The sequence below is a fragment of the Suricata suricatta genome, chromosome 3, assembly GCF_006229205.1.
Source record: "Suricata suricatta isolate VVHF042 chromosome 3, meerkat_22Aug2017_6uvM2_HiC, whole genome shotgun sequence".
In the NCBI taxonomy this organism is placed as follows: domain Eukaryota; kingdom Metazoa; phylum Chordata; class Mammalia; order Carnivora; family Herpestidae; genus Suricata; species Suricata suricatta.
The window spans coordinates 54,190,585-54,205,941 of NC_043702.1; the positions used below are offsets into that span (position 1 = coordinate 54,190,585).

Here is a 15,357-nt window from a genome sequence, read left to right on the forward strand (position 1 = left end):
TGTGAATTTTACTCTAAAAATACATAAAATGATATGCAAGTATGAGATATTACTATTAATAATTCTCAGTAAAGACTGGCCAGCCAAGATTTTAAGTTCTTATCCTTGGCTGTGTCATTTTTTTTATTACCCATTGATTAAAACCTTGCCCACCCCGGCCTTGTTTCAGACCTTGTAAACTTGGGTCTCCTTGCAACACTTAATCACTGATCGCATAAAGTTTGAATCCAAGGTGTCAGACTACAAAGCCACTTCTAGAACAATTCTGTCTGATCACCTTGGTCTCTTCAACACCCTCTTCTGGATCTAAAAACCCTTTCCTTTTGGACAATATCTTTTTCTTCTGACCAAGAATTTGCAAAAGTGAAATTGTCCAGGAAATTGCTTTGTCAGATGCTCTACTTTTCTGATTTGACATTAGAGAATTTATCCTCTGAGGTAAACGTGTCTACTCACTGTACCTCAGGTAAGTCTCAGCTCAACACCCCTCTTCGTTACAGGAGAATTACTAGTAGTGTGATTCAAAGCCTTCTGTTCACCTACGGTGTTTATTTACCTGTGTGTCATCCATGTCTGTCCCTGAAGAGAAGGGGCCGTGGTGTTCTCTTCACCACAGTCTCCTGGGCCTACAATTTTTCCTGGAACATAGAAGAAGCCCAATAAATTGTTGAATGATCAGATGAGTTGCTGTACATAAGGAAGGTCACATTTGATATCACTAGAGCATTCAAGTCCTAACACCATTTTTTTCCCTTCCCCAAATGAAAACTTAACCTTTTTCTAATCTCTCACAATAAAAATTTCACTAGCTAGGTCCTTAGCAATATTAACTTCTTACTCATATCACTGTTTTTCTCAGGGTCTGAGACTGGGCCAAACATGAGTGAGGTTTTCAAAAAATATACTTTTAATATAATTTTAAAATATACTCACTAGGGGAAGGCTCATAACATTCAGCCTCAGCCACAATCTGGACTATGGGCTGCCAAATGCTGCATAAATAAATCATCAAGTCATTTTGGCATCCTGTGGGCCAGAAGGAATATCTTCTTGAGTAGATTTAAAGAGACACGGTTCTGAAAGAAAGAGGAGCAAAGTGAGTGATTAAATAGGTACTCTCCCGGGGAATTATTCTTCTGGGGTTTGGGCAAGTTGCTTGAAGTGGTGATTGTCCATTTTACTAAGGGTAGATTCTTTTTTTCACTTTAATTGGAACCTATCATAGTGCAGGCTCTGTGGCGCAATGGATAGTGCATTGGACTTCTAGCGTGCACCCAGAGGAACCTATCATGGAGTTGAAAGAATTCTTTCCAAAACCCACAACGAATGCCCCCTACCCACTTTGCAACTATTGGTACACTTGAAGAAGGAAAATGGAACCCGGCAGTCAGAAAAGAAGGTTACAAGGACAGTTTGTGACCATGTATATGTAGCACAGATTCAGAAAATTCAGAGGGATGCCAAGCAACAGGAACAACCCGGCAGTGGAGGGTGGTCTATATTATGTAGTGTCAATGGTTAGGGGTGGGTGTCCAGACTAGAGCTCAGCTGTGTAACTCTCTGTCTCTGTATCTGTGTTTGTCTTTGTCTCTGTATGTCTCTCTCTCTCTCTCTCTCTCTCTCTCACACACACACACACACACACATACGCACACACACACTGCTTCCCTGGTTGAATCTCCACGGCCTCTGGCTAATCCAATCCAGGTGGTTCAACTACTCAATGGCCTTCGGAAACGTGCCAACATGGAGAACACTGAATAAAAATGATGTGATGTATCCATTTCCTGTGGATTCTGAAGCCAGGCCCAGAATCAGAATCCTTCCCTCTGACCTCAACAAAGGAAAAGGAAGAACAGCTTTAAGGCTTGCAGAAAGCTCTTTTATAACACTGCTCATAAAAAGATCTGTGTAACCGTCAGGGCCAATGGGGGCAAAAATTGCAGCATCTTTTCAGAAGAGTTGATTAAAATATGATGCCATTGATGTAAGATTGTGAAACCCAACTCATTCAGAGGAAGCCCTCAAGATCTGATGGACGGGATAGCTGTGGGAATACACATTCAGACACAGAAATACCAGGCAAACCTGATTGTACACTGCCCCCCACCCCCATATTTGGACACGAACCACAGGAATCCTCTTCTTGACAAACATCCCTTTATTTCCTGCCTTGTCTTATGTGTAACCATGGCCAAAAATTAAACATTGTATGCACTTCCTTTTGTACTTCGTAGTTACTAAAATCCAGGCCAGTTCGATTTTCATTCCTGGGAAGAAATTTCTTATCTGACGACTATCTGTATCTGTCTCAGTCAGTAGCTGATAGACCTTCCTTGGGTTATTAACCAGTTAGTTTCTCCCAGAAAAGAGGTCATTAGCTTCTAACATCACTCAGGTTGTCAGGACGTGCAGGTATCAGGTCCTCTCATTCTGGTTTATCTTTAATTTAATCTCTAGATTTTTCAGCTCTAGCTGTCGTCTGGCTTCTATTTAATAACATATTTTTATCTGGTCTTGGCGGAGGGGGGTGGTTGTCTTTTTTTTTTTTTTTAACAACTCAATAACCAATATAACGATGGCAGAACTGACAAATAGCGCATTAACGGATTTCCTTCCTGCATCTAGGCTCCAAGCTGCCAAAAGCCAGAAAGGGTAAAATAGATTCCGGGCAGTTACAGGTTAAGAATCATTTGCATAAATTAGCAAGTTTTGCAAATGAATTCATCTAGTGAGAAGTAAGACACGGGACACTGCATTTTAATAATTGACATTCCACATGAAATGCAATGTTCTTGAGGAGGAAATTGAGCTCCAGGTTGCTATTAGAACCAGCGGAGCAGCACGAGTGGAAAGAAATGCCATCCCCCATTATGTGAGTTACCGCTCCTGCATGACAACGACGCGTTCGGGATGGGCTGCTTTTAATAACGGTACCGGCACTAGTGTGCGCTCACCGAGAGGCAGAGGCATCCACTCATCAGCAGTACCGAACAGGAAATGAAAATAAAGAGTTCTTGGGCATGCCGCCTTACACGCGTAGCCACACATTCTTACCTTCTCTTTCTAACGTAATCTTTCATTTTCTGTTTGATTTGGCACAGGTCTCCCCTCCCTCTTCCTTTTCAATGTTATGAAACACTTAGGAGAGTATTTAAAATATACAGAGTGTGAGTACAACAAATTTTTAATGATCCAATTTGGAGGTTGTCTTTCATCGTGTTGGTTAAATTACAAATAAAGATACGTGGGCCATTTTGTTGCCTCCTCATTTGTTTAAGAACATGCCACATTGCAAACGCTGGTGAAGGTGCCAAATTAATGCCTTTCCTAAGGTGTTAGCCAGTCAATCAAAGTCAGGCTATCCAGAATGTGGGAAGTACAAACTGCTCACATATGCAGTCCCAGAGGTGGATACAAGTCCACCCATGACAGTGTTTCCTGGCATAATTTATAATTAACATAAAATGAGTTAAATCACTCACTCGATAGACTTTTTTCCAAGTTCATGTAGAGTAAGTGTGTCATATCAATTAATTCTCAATGAACTGCAGCAGCCAATAAAATTACTCCCAGACACTGGTAATAATCCAAGATATTGATGGAAGAGGTATCATCATTAATATGAGTATAAGCCTCAAATCATGTACAGAGAACAGGCAGATACAGTTCCTTTCTTGGAAAGGCGACATGATTATTGCTAGCTGTCTCTTGTTCTTTCCAATTTGTTAAGCTCTCACTTTTTACACCAATAGCCTTTTAATTTTGCCTACACCATTGAATCCCACTAGTGTAGCTGTCTGTTTTCACAGGATATCTCATCTGAAAAAGTTAATACACATGAACAAATTAAACAGATTCAAATAAAAGGGATGGATTATATTACCCATATAATTAAGACATTTTCCAAGGCTTTTCTGAGTGTTCACAACCACAAATAATTGACATACAACAAAATTAATGCAACCAGATCTGTATAATTCAAATAGGCGTCTTAACTGATATTTGGGAGAGTCTTTTCATAACTGGATTAGCCAGTTGATTCTGTTACTGTGTAGACAGAGCCACAAAGCCCTGCATTTCGTTGTTGATACTACATGGTTATAAAATAAAGGAGCCGAGGCTGTTTGATTTGTCACTTCCAAGCGTGCATTAAATGACACTTTACTGATTCATCTAGATTTTCCTAAACAATAACACCTGTTAACCAGAAATGTTTATGATTTCATAGACACTTTTGTTTTTACCTAGGGAATATTAGTTGGTCCTCAGGTTAAATACGTGTGGTAGTTGGTGAGGACCATCTTTTGTCTGCGTCTCTATCTGCATGCTCATGGCCACATCAGGGGAGGAATCCTGAGGTGCCTGTTGGTATGTGTAATGAGTTGCCGTAGCTCTTCTCCCAATAAAGGGTGTGTTCAGTCTTTGCTTATTTATAGACCAATAAAAAGAAATTTCCACTGTTGTCTTCAGAAGGCTGAGGATAAATAGCTCTTCCGCTTCTAACATTTAATGTTCACAGATACAAAAACAACTGCTCTGAATATTTAGCCAACATTCATATTTTTCTGCCTATGAAGGGGAGAAATCCTTGAATATGAAACAATGGCAGATTCAGATACAATCTTTCCCATTTTAGAACTGTTTTATTGCAAATTGTTTTCCTTAACAAAGAGGCACTCTAGGCTCAATTTGGTTACGGGATGAAGCATCAGCTCACGTGCTGTGAGGATTTTCTCTGTGACTGGAGAGCTTAGGGCTCCGTGAAATGAACTCTCACTCCCGAAAGCCGTGTAGCCACAGCACCAAACGCCCTCTGATGCGGTGGTTACTGCTGGGTCGAGCTGCTCTTCAGGAGCATATGTGCAGCAAATGCTTTCTATTTGCACGTTCTAGAGCAAGGAACAGCATAAATTATCCCTAATTCTTGATTCTATGATGAAGTAGCCATCTGGTCTGATGGTACAGTGACAATGATATAGGAGTGAACACTCTATGCTTGGTCTACTGCACAGAAAAGGACAATAGGACATATTTTAAAATGTCAGGATCCATCAGAAACATGTTCAGGAAAGTTTGCCTTTATGAAAATAAATAGTATTGAAGATACATCATGATGCAAATCTAATTATGGCTGCTGGGCAGCTGAATTAAATTAAGAGTAAATCTGAATCTTTCCAATTAAAAACGTGTTATTCCTCTTTTTGCTGTGTTTTCTGTTTGCAAAAAAGACGCTTCCTATATTTTGGGAAGTTGTGTCACGAAGGTTGTTGACCTGCCTACCCTTCTCCTTGGACATGTGTACGTGGAACTCAGGCCCTGTGTATGATGAATTTGTCAACTTCCCAGTAGTTATTAGTGAAAATTATCGTCACCACTAAATCTATGATAAAGCATATATATTATTGGCATGGAGGCTATTGAGAAATCACATGTGTGTGAGCATAAGGGGCATCGACAGAGTAGCAAGAGGTTTATTTTTTCTAAAGCCCTCTCATTTAATTTATTTCTCTCCCATTCATTCATTCATTCATTCAAGCATCATTGACTGAGTACTTTTCATATATCAAGCATGAATAAGGTATTTCCTTGAAATTTGGGTGGAGATCAATAATAGATTTGCATAGTCCTAATGTAGTTGATGAACATTACTTTTAGTAAGAGTGATTTGCAACACGGTAATTCCTTATGAATCCCGCGTCAGTGTCTATATCATTGCTATAGGGCGCCAGTCAGAGGAACATCAGGGCTGCAAGGTCTTGGGTGGGACAGATGAGAAGCTGGCTGAGGGTAGGTAAAAGACCTGCTCACTGGGTGAGTGGTGGACGTGCTAAAGCCAGCTTGTAGATGCTGGTACAGGCACAGAGTGCAGAAGATCTAAGAAAGTCGGGTATGATTCAGGCAGTCAGAAGCAATAGGCCTAACTCAATGGACAGAACACTGCATCAAGATCTGAGTAATAATGAGAGCCTCCAACTCTTAGGCGAGGACAACTTTGAATAAAAATTGAGACTTTATTATCTTAATTTTTAGTAGATACATGACACTTTTCCAAAGATCTCAGCACTCTTTCTCTGTGGTGTCCAGATATTGGGAAATAGTAGTTCCTTTTTTTTTTTTTTTCTGAAGGAGTAAGGAATTCACAGATTTAAGGAATAGCTATTGAACATCTGTTGTTTGTCACAAATGTTCAAATTCACTGGGCACAGAACAGTCCCATTACTTTCTCCACACTCAGGTGGCTTTTGCTCTCTCAGTGGGTATGACCTCATGATTACGCAGTCTTCTAAGTCTGTAACCTGGAAGCCATCATGATTCACTTCTAACTCTCCCATTCACCCTCATCAATTATTAAAAGTCCAGCAGAGCCCATTGCCATATACTGGAGCTCTAGTCCATCATGGCTGTAACTACCCAAATCATTATCTCTAGACTGCAATGGCCTCCCAGCCTATGGTTCAAAGATGAAATTTTACCCTGTGTTGTGATTATGAAACCCCCAGTGACTCGACATTGACCTTTGGAAGCAAATCTATGATTTGGCCACTGTCCATTTCTCCAGCCTCATCCTTTCTCCCCTCACCCCCTGGCATATCAAACATCACAGCCATGCATAACAGTTTGAATTCTGCCTTTGTCTCTCCAAGTGTAACCTTCCATTGGAGTCTTCTCACTTCCTTCATTTCAATCTCATCTGGATTGACAAGATTTTCTGCTTCCTTTCTAAAAGTTGGTCCAAAGGATAAAAGAAGCCCTTGGATCCCCCAAGAATTCCGAGATTGACTTCTCCAAGTACTGAGCAAGGTCCTAAGGCTGATGCCAGTCTTCTCATTCACTCTTATATTCTTCTTCTAAAAGGTCGGTATGCGCTAATAGTCCCTTGCCTAGGAACCTTTCTCCCCAGACTTTCGTCTGCTTATTGTTGTGCTTCCTCCCAAAACACAACAAATGATCTGATAGTCTCACCAACTTGGAGAAGAGCATTGTCACTCTACTACCTTTCTGAGCAATGGCTCTCAACCATGGTTTCCCTTTGGAGAAAAGATATTTGCTTTTGTTTTTTGTTTTTATTTTTGTTTTTTTTTTCCCAGAAGATTGCTAAGCTTCTGGTATCTGGCAGCCTGAATATACTCTTATTTGAGTGAAACCCTACTTCCTGCCTATGTGGGGTATGTCTTCGACCCTTATCACTCAAACAATAAAACAATGCCTTTATTAAAAAAATATCTGAATATCCACACAATAAGAATCACTTATAAAAAACAAAGGAGTTATTTGCTGAAACAGAATTATATTCTGTTTTATATGTATAATTATAAGCGTGAATGTTATGTATTCACTCAAATGTGCCCCATTAAACAAGACTTTATTTAAAAATAATGGCACTGGGTCATCTGGGTGGTTCAGTCAGTTGAGCATCTGACTTTGGCTCAGGTCATGATCTCATGGTCTGTGGGTTCAAGTCCCGCATCAGACTCAGTGCTGATAGCTCGGAGCCTGAAGCCTGCATCGGATTCTGTGTCACCCTCTCTCTCTGCCCCTCCTCTGCTCTCTCTCTCAAACATAAAAAATTTAATAAAATAAAATAAAAATAAAACCAGTGGCATTGATAGAACCTACATTTTCACAGGACTGGATGCAAGAAATTTGCACATTCCCTCAGAATGCTGTACACTTCCTGAATCAGAGGCAGTGTCATTCACTGAATATTCATGAGCTCCACGTGCTCAGTGGGTCATGAACACAAGTTACTCCTGGGCTGAAGCATTCAAGAGTCAATGTGCAACTCTCTGACTCTCTTTTCTCCTGCCATGATACAAAGATGAGTATGTATTGAGATGGTAGAGCTATAAGGTACAAGTAGCTGGGATCTCTATGTCATAGCATGGTGGACAGCTGCTCAGAAGAGTTAGCTGACTCACACTGGGACTTAACACGAATAAAAAATAAGCCTTGGGCACATGGGTGGCTCAGTCAGGTTAAGCATCTGACTTTTGCTCAGGGCATGATCTCATGGTCCATGAGTTCAAGCCTGGTGTTGGGCTCTATGCTGAGAGCTCGGAGCATGGAACCTGCTTAATATTCTGTGTCTCTCCCTCTCTCTCTCTGCCACTCCCCAACTCATGCTCTGTTTCTTGCTCAGAAATAAACATTAAAAAAAATTTTTTTAAAGATATAAACCTTTATTGTGCTAAGTAACTGGGACTCTAGGGTTATATTTGTATTACAGCAGCGCCCACACTATCTTGACATATACACTCCATTATCTCAGATTCTGACATACACAGAACATGGAAAGATACTCCAAAATTGACTGGGTGAGCAATTGATATAGGGAATCATGCCAATTAATGTCAGTTTTTATAAAGATTTAGCTCATCTTATCTGAATATGCTGAGGATGTGGAGAACAGTGATAACCAGTCTGAGAGCTTTCGGTGCTGGCATGTTATCTAAGTTAATGTGAACTTTTATCACTGAAACTTAGACAAGTTAAGAAGTTGGACTCATACCAAAAATACGTACGTAGTAGCAAATCATTCTGAAGATTCAATAGAAGCTTTAAATATTGGTTATGTAAAATGAAACCTTTTATATCTAATCTGATTTAGGCTCAGCAGTTCAAAGAAGATTTAAGGCACTATTTGTCTGATGGAACTGTTTGAGACGCAGATCTATTCAGTTTTGGAAAGTAAATTCCATATTGAAGAGACCGCTTTCCCTCCCGTGGCGGATATATAATCTATATTCAGCCACTCATATCAAATTCTTGGCCTTTGTGGAAAGATGTTGAACTTGGACATCTTCTCCTTATTGCCCACTTATTAATTACATATGATTTACATGCCTCCCCATATCAGCTTCAGAATATTGAACAAACAATACAGAAGTAGTCACAGTTTCAAGAATATTTCTTGCTCTTCTGTTTTTTACCAGGGTAAACTTCCAAAAATAACTTTTAAAAATTAGGTACTTGTGTACTGGAGAGATAGAATGAAGAGGGGGTGGGACAAGAAGAGGAATTAATTGTACCAGAAAAGTTAATCTCAGAATTGTAATGAGATTAAACATTAAATGCAGCTCTGAGTTTCCTAGTAGTCAAAGCAAGGGGGCAATCTGAGAAGTTTTATAGTTCTGTTTCAATTTTGGTAAAAATAATGTTAATGGCAAGGGTTACTAGGTGACTATATAGATCATTAAAAAAGTTATTTTCATGGTCTGATTTCAAGCAGCACTTGGACCTGCCTAACCAGAGGAATTCTCTACAAAGCTTATCTTCATGAAACTAAATTAATTTACCAGTTGAATGAAATTATCTCATACTATAAATTCTTTTTGAATGCTTAAATGAGGAAATTATATCTGAGAAGTAGAGAAACAAGTTGAGCAGGATAGAGACCCACCATTCACAACAATTTTTAAAGATTTTTCTCTGAGAGTCAATCAATTGTTTGCATTAGTGTGGATGGTAGTTAGCAGATCCCATCTAGAGAGAGTTCTGGGGGGCTCTGCAAAATGTGTAACAATCATTGTAATACTGGGGAAAATAGCTCACTCTGATGTTAAAGAAAATGTTCCCCTATACGAGCAATTAAATCCTGAAGTCTTTATTGACCAGGTTGTCTGGCTGCAATCTGTTATGTATATTTTTCATAGAAAGAGTTGTTCCAGGGGCTCAATTGGTTAAACATCTGACTCTTGGCTTCAGCTCAGGTCATGATCTCATGGTTTGTGAGTTTGAGCCCCGTGTTGGGCTCTGCACTGAGAGCACAGACCCTGCCTGGGATTCTTTCTCTCTCCCTCTCCTCTGCCTCTCTTCCAGCTCTTTCTTGCTTGCTCTCTCTCTCGAAATAAATAAATAAACATTTTTTAAAAAATAGTTGTTTTGAAGAGATAACACATTTCTTTGTCGTGTCTCCTGAAGTCATCATATCTTTCTAACTGGCTTTTGTGGGCTTCACGATAAGATTTGCAAATCCAAAAGAGGATGCCAAGTTACCCGGATACTCCCCAAACCCAGAGAAAGAAAGGTCTATTTCAATTCTGTGATTTCTTAATAGTGAAGCCCAGCCCAAGAGACAGGTGTTGGATCTCAGAGGGTCACCTATGAACTGGCATTCTTCCTCCATCCTAAACTAAAGACCTTTGTTTTACAATGGTTACTGAAGTTGGCTGCTACTACAGAAAACTCTCAGCTCTGACTTGTAGGTGCATCCATGGTCTCTAAAGTCTAGGAAGGCAGACATTGTTAGAGTTTAGTTTGACACCAGTGCTCACTTTATTGGAAACCTATAGAGACTGTCTGCAGTGAGAAACTAACCAGGAGTCGACACTAGGGCTTGGAGAACAGAGTGTTGAGTCCCTTTCTGAGAAAATTTGCTGTGTGAGTCTGTGTAACTAACTCCTTACTCAGTTCCCCCAAAAGGAAGTGAGATCTACCCTGGGATCTGCCTGATACAGCTACTGTGATATTCATAATGGATGCTACTCTTTCGAGAGCTCACCTGGGGGAGAATGGTGGTTTGGAGGCCATAGGAAATGTAGAGTTTTAAGTTCTGTTCCTGGGGAAAGAGATTCAGACAACAAATCACATGCAGAGGGTTCGCTGGTGAGTGTTCTTAGGAACAAAGCCTGTAAGGGGTTGAGAGAAGAAGGATTGGGCAGAAGGGAAGTTGAATTGTGATGACATTGCAACAGGAGTCTCAGACGATTTTACAGGGAGGTCTAGAGCTGGGATGGCCTTTAGAGATGCCCCCAATTTAGAGCAAAGCTGCTGGGCTTTGTACCCACCTATAGTCTAGGCATTTGATGTGGGCTACCCTTGAGGAAGCAGCTAAGTTTGGGCAAGGCAGCTTCCTTTGGTTAGGGACAGTTTCTGAGGAGGGTCTTAAGCATGAGCTGTGAGCAAATGACACTTCTGTAAGCTGGAGGGGGAATGAACTTGATCTTTTTGGACCTTGGTCCAAAAGGGGGAAACTGGGTGGCATACCACAGCATCTACTATACAAAACTGATTTAACTTTTTTGTGGGGGGAGGAAGGGAGAGAGAGACACAGAGAGAATGGGGGAAGGGTAGAGGAAGAGAGAGCAGCTTAAGCAGGCTCCATGCCCAGTGCAGAGCCCAATGTGGAGCCCAATGCAGGGCTTGATCTCATGGCCGTGAAATCGTGACCTGAGCTGAAATCAAGAGTCAGACACATACCTGACTGAGCCACCCAGGTGCCCCTACTAGCTGGCTTTCTATCCCAGTACCTCCATATAGAAAATTAGCTTCAGAAATATATTAAAGAGAATGATACATTTAAGGAGGGGTCGGGGTAGATAATCACTTGAATCTTGACCCAAATTGTTACAAGGATACATACAAAGTAAAGGGCTATTTATTAGAGGGGTGGGTGATGATTCCATGATTCTCAATGGCTATTAGAGAAATTTTTCTTAAAGTGATAGTGGTAAGTAGACAGAAGCTCTTGTTTACATGACCTAGTAACAATCAAGCCATCCAAAGTCCACCCATGAGAATCTTTCTGGTTTGGAGTGGAGTTGGAATTGATTATCTTTCAGATCACACTTGACCTTTGAGGGTCAAGACACACTATCACCCCATGATCATCCATCCAGTCCCCAGACACTGCTTTATCCCTTGGGCTTTCAGAAGCCTACCTGACTGAAACCTCCTTTGTCAAGAGACATTAAGTGAATAAAGCCCATGGGAGACCTTGCCGTTAATGATTTCAACCTGAATGACTTCTCAAAGTCATCTCAAGTCCTATGCTATATTTAAATATATGTATATATACATATAGTCTACATTATCAGAAATTCAGACAATACAGAGTGATAAAATAAAGAATTAAAAATTAACTTTAATCCCACCAAGGCTAACATAATGGTAAATATTCATTCTTTTAGTCCTTTCTTCCTACCCATATCCAAGTACTATTTTTATTTATTTTTAATTTTTTAAGATGTTTATTCACTTATGAGAGAGGGACAGAGTACAAGCAGGGGATGGGCAGAGAGAGAGAGGGAGACACAGAATCTGAAGCAGGCTCCGGGCTCTGAACTGTCAGCACAGAGCCTGACAAGCGGTTCAAATCCAGAACTGTGAGATCTTGACCTGGGCCAAAGTTGGGCATGTAATGAGCCTCCCAGGTGCCCCTGAAAGTACTATTTTAGAAAATGATTTTACTCGAAGACATACAGCTTTGTATTCAAACCCTGGTTCCACCTCTTACTCCTGGTGTGAGCTCAAGTAGTCCACTCTAGATTTTTTTGTTCATGTATAAAATGAGAACAATTCCAGTCACCTCATGGAATTTTGTTAGGCTTTAAAACAAGGTGATACATATAAGCCATATATTCCATTGCCTGGTGCAAGACAAGCATTCAATAAATGTCGTGTCCTTTACTTCTCCACTCCAGGGGCTAAACTGGAAAAACCACAAAGGATTGAACTTCCAGAACTGAGTTATGATCTGAAAAAGGCCTCCTTAAAAAGATCTCAAGCTTCACTGCTTAAATTAATTCCAAACTTTTTCAAGCTATTAACAGGCAATGCACAATTTGATTCAGATATGTAACACAAGACTATGTAATTAAACATATATATCCTGAAATTAATTTTACACTCACTTTTATAATACAGTACACTTATATAGAATAACACATGGCTTTTGATTAAACAGCAGACTGCCATTCAGTCAAACAGCTCAAAATAGATCATAAAATGTGAAAATGCAGCATCAGCACCAAAATATGGTTATGGGATTTTAATATTCACTTCCACACTTTTACCTAGGTAGCATAAAAATGGATGTTTCTGAGAGAAAATGTTGAGCATTAAGTATATCACATTTCTGCTTAAATGCTATTGGGTCATCTAGATTGATTGTAAATAAGACAAGAGAAATTTAGAGATTTGTCTTTCAAAGTAAAGTTAATTAGGACCAATATAATTTTGGTTTAAAATTTTCAATTACGGAAATAAAAAACTTTTAAAGGCATTTGAGTTTATTATTTTCTGTATTTCTTATTTTATTTTCAAAATAAAATCTGAACTGTGCCCGTATTATGATGGAAATATTTTCTAAATCTCAACTCTAAATAATCCAAACTCATGCACAGTTGGGGGAACAGGGAAAAGGATAAATGAAATATGCAGAGGATTCCTTAAAGTCTTGTTTCATTCGTTAATGTGATTTTCTTCCCTTCCACAAACCTTTTTCTGAGCAATAAAAAAGACAGTCAAATTGGCCATTTGAGTTTCATTTTTCTCACCTTCCCATGTTGGAAGACTTTTTAGGTAGAGAAAACACTATGCTCTACTAAAACTCAGCCAGTCATTGTTCCTTACATTAAAGTCATTTCCCCTCAATCTGATCATGCCATATAAGATCTAGCTAAGATACCACATAATTTTAAATTTAAACTTTTTTGAAGTACACCATGTTGTGAGATTATCCTCCATGGGTCTTTCACATTTCTGCATGTCTTGGGAGCAGAGAGGCACTGACGGCTTTTGTTCCTGACTATCTTTCCAAGGACGAGTATATAGAGAACAGCCTTGGAAGATAGTGTCTCCCTCCTAAGCAGAGGACAAGTTTGTTTACTCCTGGTATAACAAAGATATTGTCTCTCTCCCAGAGGTGGGATAAATTTGTTTATATCCCAGTATGAAAGATGTGGGTTCTCTAAGCTTGGGGTCCCCCAGTTGACACAAAGCCATGGCATGTACAGCATTCCATTAGAGCCTCCCTTGTGCAACTTTGAGGAAGGAGAGCAAGAGGAAAAGAACAAACATACCGCTCATGCTGCTTGCTGAGCGATGAGTTAATCAAGTCCTTTGCCTCTGACCCAGGGGTATCATGTCTTCTCCCAGCATGTATAAAATTGTGGCAGACTGGCAGACAGAGTAAGCCTCAGACACTTTACAGTTCTTGACGTATGTATGATACACACATCCTAAGGGTACAGATAGGTGAATTTTAATGAAGTGAACACATATAAGCAGACCACCCCCTCCACAAAAAACAATAACAAAAACAAAGACAGAATGTAACCAGAATTCCAAGATTCCCTTCACACTTCCTGCGGTCATAGCCCCGCTACGCATGTTAACCAACCACTATCCAGATTTCTCACACCACAGCTTAGTTCTGTCTTTCTTGAACTTTATATGAATGAAATCATACAGCATGTATTCTTTCATATGGCTTATTTTGCTCAAAACTACGTGGAATTTATTAATGCTTTTGCATATAGTTTTAGTTTCTTCTTTCTCATTACTGTATGGTATTCCATCATGTACATATACCACATTTCCTGAATTGTATATCTTCTTCTGAACGTCCACAGTCCTTTATTAGTAACTTTCCTTTTCAACTAACCACTTTTTGCTTTGTATTGTATTACTAAAGTATGTGTATTATTTCCTACACTAGACTACCCAACTCTTGAAAACTTAAGCCTCAAGAGAACCTAAGCAGTACATTAATTAATTAACTAACTCATTCATTCATTCATTTATTCATTCATTCAATTATTCTACAAATATTCAAAGAGAGCCACTTAGGTCTGCAGTATGATAGATGTCAGCAGTGTTCTCATCCACATAACATAGAAAACATCTGGTGAGTGATTGAGTAGTTAATAAGCAGGAAGCAAAGGGAAAGAAGGCCACAAGAAAATGGCTGAGGAAATTGATCAAAGAGAGAATGTGTCTTGACTAATGCAGAGTTGATTGTGTTTCATGAGGAATTAGACTAGTTTTTAACAAAGATTCAAGAACTTATATGGTAAACTGCCTTATAAAATCTTCACAGGAATGTCTCATAGGCATTTGTCAAACTTAATAAAAGAAAACTTGTAACTTATACCTCTCCAGTTATGCTCCTCCACAAATCTTTCCTATCTCATTAAAATGAACCTCAATCCATTCAGTTGCATTCATTTTCTCTTTCGCTTATTCCCCATATCCAGTGCACTGAGCCCTATAGACTCCATCTCGAGAGCACATCCCAAGTCTCCATGTGGTCCGCCTCTACCACTATCCATCTGTCTAGTCCTGATAGTTACCTTGCTTCAAGTCTACCCCTACCACACAGCAACAACAGATAGCTTCTGAAACATAGGTCATGTTATGTCCTTGCCTAAAACCCTCAAATAGCCTCTCATTGCTCTTCTAACAAAATCTAAATTTTTTAAGCCAATTTTTACAGCATATTCTTAACTGTGGGTCTATCCTGTCCTTACTAAGTTCCAGCTACGAGCCTTTTATTTGCCATGCTTGTCTTGTCTTATGACCTTGGAAATTTCTCACGCCTTGTCCTAGATGTTTTTCTTCCTTATCTTCACA

The 15,357-nt window shown here is 39.6% G+C and overlaps 1 long non-coding RNA gene across 1 annotated transcript; it reads right to left on the reverse strand.

The window, feature by feature from the left end:
* Positions 1 to 602: 602 nt before the first annotated feature.
* LOC115286924 lies at positions 603 to 13,818 on the reverse strand. Its single transcript, XR_003906338.1, has 3 exons — positions 13,806 to 13,818; positions 934 to 1,076; positions 603 to 638 (listed from the first exon to the last, which is right to left on the reverse strand). It is a non-coding gene; the product is annotated as an uncharacterized LOC115286924 (long non-coding RNA).
* Positions 13,819 to 15,357: the final 1,539 nt, after the last annotated feature.